Below are 5,865 nucleotides of genomic sequence, written 5' to 3' on the forward strand. Positions count from 1 at the left end.
GTAGTCAGTATTAACAGCGGAGGCCAGTCAAGTATTAACAGCAGTTTGTTCTGGTCGACAAATTTGATTGGCCATGGAGTGCTTAAATTTAATATAATGGCACTGGATGTTTCACTGTTTGTTTTATCCCCATGATCAAAGAATTTGGAGAGAAAAAAAACAATTGTGAGATGTAAACTCATATAATTCAGAAAAAAAGTCAGAACATTATGATGTAAACTCATAATTCTGAAAAAAGTCAGAATTGTGAGATGCAAACTTTGAATTGCGAGAACAAAGTCAGAATTCTGAATTTATATCATGCAAATCTGACTTTTTTCTTATAATTTTCTCAAAAATAACAGCTAACTTTTTTTTTTACTTTCACCCCGTGCCAGAAACGAGCTTCTATACGACACAGAGGAATGATAGTGTGTTGGAATCACTTTTTAGGATGATTTTTTTTTTTCCTGTTGATGAAAGATAAAAAACATTGACAGCCAATCAGAATCAACCTGACTTTAAAGATGTCAAGCATTTAAAATGGCAAAAGACATAACAGCAGTGCGTGTTTACAAAGAACAGAATTTTATTGTGTGGATGCTAATATAGTTACAGTTATAGTTATCTTTATTGGTACCAAAGATGATATTGATATCTATAAAGTTTTAATAATCGTTCTAATTGTATGAGAATAGGAGGTTCACACCACAGCTTTAACCATAATTCTGTCAGGACCACTATCGTCAAAGATGATTGACAATTAGCATACAGTTTGGATTGGCAGTATGGTTCTGTTCTGGGCAAGAACTCCATGCGCATCCATGCAGCCTAGCATCGATGAGAGCAGGGAGAGCAGCAATAACCCCCCCAGGGTAAACAGAACAGAACTAACATAAATGTATTGCAGATATTGTTAAAGTTCAATCATTTTATGTACACGTTTTAGAATTAGTCTGATTCAAGGAGAATCAGAAGGCTGAATCCTGACTGACAGATGAGGAGTTGGGGATGGAGGAGGGTAATTAGCTATTGAGCAATGCGAAAACTGCTGATAATACTGAGGGACCTTATATATGAATGCTTAGATAGGTGTTGTATTCCCATAGGTAGATGGGGATCAGCTGAGAGTCAGCTGATGCGAGCTTGACTAACGTGACCTGCCAGAACTAACGCTACGCTTGCTTAACACAGAGGAATAATATAATGGGAATCACTTTCAGGATGATTTTTTTCAGTTGATAAAAATATAAACGCTGACAGCCAATCGTCAAAAGGCAACATAGCATATAATATACAATGTATACACTATAGATGTTGTTGTAGTTATACAGGCCGGTCTGTTCCAGTTCATGCATTGCTTAGTGACATGCAACACTTGATGCTTTGGCTTATTTTGGGACTATCTTCATTGGTGGAACAGGCCAAGATTTTGATCACAAGTTTATTATTAAAAGCAACTTCACATTCACACAATATCAGCATCAGTCATTTACAAAACAAAAACTGTTCTTCTGTACATTTGGAACTAACTTGTTCTTGAGTAAACACCTTGTGTGCCTTGTTGTTTACTTCGAGTCCATAGCATTCTGTCTATAAACTTGAGACTTCTAGATCTAAGGTGGTGGGCTGCTTATAATTATTCCTCTCACAGTCGCATCCGCTCGGCACCAGACGTACTTTTGATGGCATCATTATGTGCATGGCGAGCGTTACGCGTCGCTCTCATTCCCGTCATGATTGATTGATCTTTGTTTTGGTTATCCCTCCGCGCTCTGTTCAGTTTGCAGTACAAGTGCGAATCAGCATAACTGCACTAATTACGGCCAATTTCTCCGTGAATGGAGCCGCTGTCAAATCCGACAACAGACGAGGGACAAGAATATCTCACGGTCCTTATAAACTAGATGAAAGGGGACGAAAACACCCCGTGAACACGCCATTGAGTGCGAGAGCAGGATTGCAATTTAAAGCACCGAGGGAGGAGGAGAAAAGAAGGGAACATGCGGAGATTTTAGAGCGGAATCAAGTACCCAGCTCACGGAGGTAGCGGGCAACCCCATTCAGCGCGTCGCTTCTCTACCGGGGGCGCAAATTCCGCTTGACAGCCATTACCCCGCGAGCCCGAGTCGCCCCCCTTCAAGTGTCTTCCTCTGAGAACGGTTACCAGCGTGCATTCCTTCTGCTGCAATTAGGCCTTTATTTATCACCTCTTCAGAGCTGAGTAAACAAACGCAATGTGCGGAAATCACTGGATAATTATTATCCCAGGGTGCGCATTATGGGGGTTTGGGGGGTCTGACCCCCCTAATTAAGGCTTGAACCCACAAAGCCAGTCAAAATAAAAGAATGGGGGGTCTAAGAAGACCGAATAATATATTGCTATTTGTTTATTTATTTTTTCTGCTGCATTTTAAAATAACATTTAAGTAAAACACAAAGTTAGTCAAGTTAAGGTGGGAATACACAATACAACTTTTTACAAATTTCGCAGAAAATCGCGTAGAGACTGATGCGCACCAACTCTGATTTTTTTAGCTTCAATCCAGTCGGAGGACATCAAGCATGCTTGATATTTTGGGACTATTTTAGACACATAAGGTGCGTCCCAATTTGCGTACTTATACACTATTCTATGTCATTTTATAGCATAAATATTGCAAGTAGTCGGTTCACACCACTTATCTATAAATAACATTTAGAATTTATAAAATTCATACACTACAGGGTTGAGTACATAGTGCATAAGTACATAGTGTATAAGTGCATAGGCCCTGTCCCAAATAGTACACTTAATGTGCACTTGCGGACTTATGGCCCAGGTATACTTCACTTTCCGCGTTCCATTCCATCTCGTGAACAGACGCGTCCGCACAGCTTTCAAACTATGGCCCTGTCCCGAATCACACCCTAAACCCTCGCTGTTTTCCTCTGAGTACACACTTTTGTAACTTAATTCCGCTTTGACTGTCGGTTAGAAGTCTGCTGTGGAGCTCGCCTCAGTGTGGGCTCAGCAGAAGTGCGCATCGAGGGCGCATAACGGCCGCAAAGGGGCGCTCGCGAGCACTTCTGTAAGCTAAAATGACGAATGGGACACCCTATGGTCTCGTAGACTTAACGGACACGCACACGCGGCGGCCATTGTAAGTCCGCAAGTGCACATGAAGTGTGCCATTTGGGACAAGGCCTATACTCAACTGCGGAGGGACGAGTTCGACACATGTGCAGTACCACCTAGTAGACTAGTTCTGTCTCAACAATCACCTTGCGCCTGCACTGTTGTACGCGGACTGTCTGCACGGTCACAAAACCTCTGATGACGAAAATTGTGTAACACGGACAGTGCGCGAACCATCGTGGATGGCCGAAGTATACTTTGGGTTTCACAATGGCCGCCGCGTGCGTATGTCTGTTAATTCCACAAGACCGTAGGGTGTCCCATTCATCATTTTAGCTTTCAGAAGAGTGCTCGCGAGCACCCCTTTTGGCCTCTAAGCGCCCTTGATGCGCACTTTTGCCAAACCTGCATGCACTGAGGTGAGCTCCCCCAGCAGACTTCTACTCAGCAGTCAAAGGCCCTGTCCCAAATGGCATACTTCATGTGCACTTGTGGTCTTGCGGACTTACAATGTCCGCCACGTGCGCATGTCCGTTAAGTCCACAAGATCGTAGAGTGTCCCATTCATCATTTTAGCTTACAGAATGGTGCTCGTGAGCGCCTCCTTTGAGGCCGCTATGTGCCCTCTATGCGCACTTCTGAGAGCTCCGTAGCAGATTTCTACCCGACAGTCAAAGCGGCATTGCGTCACGAAAGTGTGGACTCAGAGGAAGAACGCGAGGGTTTAGGGTGCGATTTGGGACAGGGCCAAAGCGGCATTAAAGTGAAAAGTGACGTGACATGTGGCCAAGTATGGTGACCCATACTAGGAATTAGTGCTCTGCATTTAACCCATCCAAAGTGCACACACACAGCAGTGAACACACACACACCGTGAACACACACCCGGAGCAGTGGGCAGCCATTTTTTTGCTGCGGCGCCCGGGGAGCAGTTGGGGGTTCGGTGCCTTGCTCAAGGGCACCTCAGTCGTGGTATTGAAGGTGGGAGAGAGCGCTGTACATTCACTCCCCCCACCTACAATCCCTGCCGGTACGAGACTCGAACCCGCAACCTTTGGGTTACGAATCTGACTCTCTAACCATTAGGCCACGACTTCCCGAAAGTGTCACGGAAGTGTACTTTGAGGAAGACCGCGAGGGTTTAAGGCCCGAGTATACTTCACTTTCTGTGTTCCGTTCTGTCTCGCGCACAGCCACGTCTCGCGCACAGCCACATCCAGGCAGCTTTATACTCATTAAAGTATACTCAAACGCGGATGAGCGTGCATGGATGAGTTTGACACAAGTTGTGTGTCTCCTAGCAATAATAAAGTACATGTTTCTGCGTGAGCTTTGTTGTGTTCCGAACAATTTAAAAGGCTGTTAATGTGTGATCCTAAGTCGATTAGCGTAATTCCTAGTTTTCTCTCAAGTATATGAGTGTTTTAAAATCTGTTTAAATTTCAAAAGTCCTGTGTATTCCAGCCTTTAGTCAGAGTGGCTACGGATGTGAACTGAAACCAGGTTCACGTGCAAAGTAACCGTAGCAAATGTTAGTTGCTCATGCAACAAGTGCTCAGCCATATTTAGAATTCTGTCTTTGAACTTCTGTTTTGCGGTAGCCCTATAGCGTAGCGGTTGAAGAATAATTAGCTGGTGAATGGATTTACTTATTGTAGACTTAACTAAAGTTATCATATGCATTGTAATGTTCAAAGCAGATGTCATAACAAATGTCAGTTGATTGGGAAGATTTTAAAACGAGCAGTTCAGACAAAAAGCACAGTGCTGAAAAGGGGCGAAGCTACATAAGGGCTATATACAGTACATACACAAGAAATACTGTCAATATTCACCACTATATTATAGATTGACACATTACAAGTATATTGCAAAAACATTTTTATTACCATTTAAGATGTCTTTAAAAGGATAGTTCAGCCCCCCCCCCCCAAAAAAAAAAAAAAATAAATAAATAAATAAAAAGTCATTAATTACTTGCTTTTTTGTCATTCAAAACAAGTATGACTTAGATTTTTTTTTTTAAATAATCTCAGTTCTTTTTTTCTTTCCTTTTTTTTGGGCCATGTTTTAACCCCATGCCTTTCATTAAATGGACAAAACAGTTCAAAAATTGTTCAAAATATCTTCTTTTGTTTTCATACAGGTTTTAAACAACATGAACGTCATGAGTAAACGATGACAGAATTCTCATTTTGGGTGAATATCCCTTTATTGTCCCACACAAATGAGAAACACCTCAACCGAAATGCACAGACAAAATTATTTAAAATATTTAATTTATTTCATAAGCTCCTTTTAATGTCACAATTCTCACACGGTCGGACCCCATGTAACTCCTCAGACCACCTAACAAGGAGTTCTGTGGCTAATGCATAGAACCCATTTATTCATTTGTGCACTTGCTCACCAAATGCAATAAGAGAAGTAGGGCAGCAGCATGTAAAATGATTTGACTGGTTGATGCAGTCAAAACTATATTACTTGATAGCTTCTCTAAATTGAATTTTTGGCAGGGAGGATTTTACGTGCTAAATGCTGATGGAAATGAAAGAGACAGTAGTCAAACATCACACAGGCTGGGCTCATTGACCTGCATATGTGAGAGAGACAGGCAGCCAGAAACACAGCAGCAAGACAAAAAGGGCTCTGTGGCCCTGACGGCAATGTGGGAGCCCCTCACTGGTCTCACTGGCAGGAGATCATTGTTATTCTCAGCAAATCAGTGCATGGATGACACACAACTTTCTTAGAAACATTTTCCCTCT

This window comes from Sinocyclocheilus anshuiensis, unplaced genomic scaffold (assembly GCF_001515605.1).
Source record: "Sinocyclocheilus anshuiensis isolate Anshui unplaced genomic scaffold, SAMN03320099.WGS_v1.1 scaffold366, whole genome shotgun sequence".
NCBI lineage: Eukaryota > Metazoa > Chordata > Actinopteri > Cypriniformes > Cyprinidae > Sinocyclocheilus > Sinocyclocheilus anshuiensis.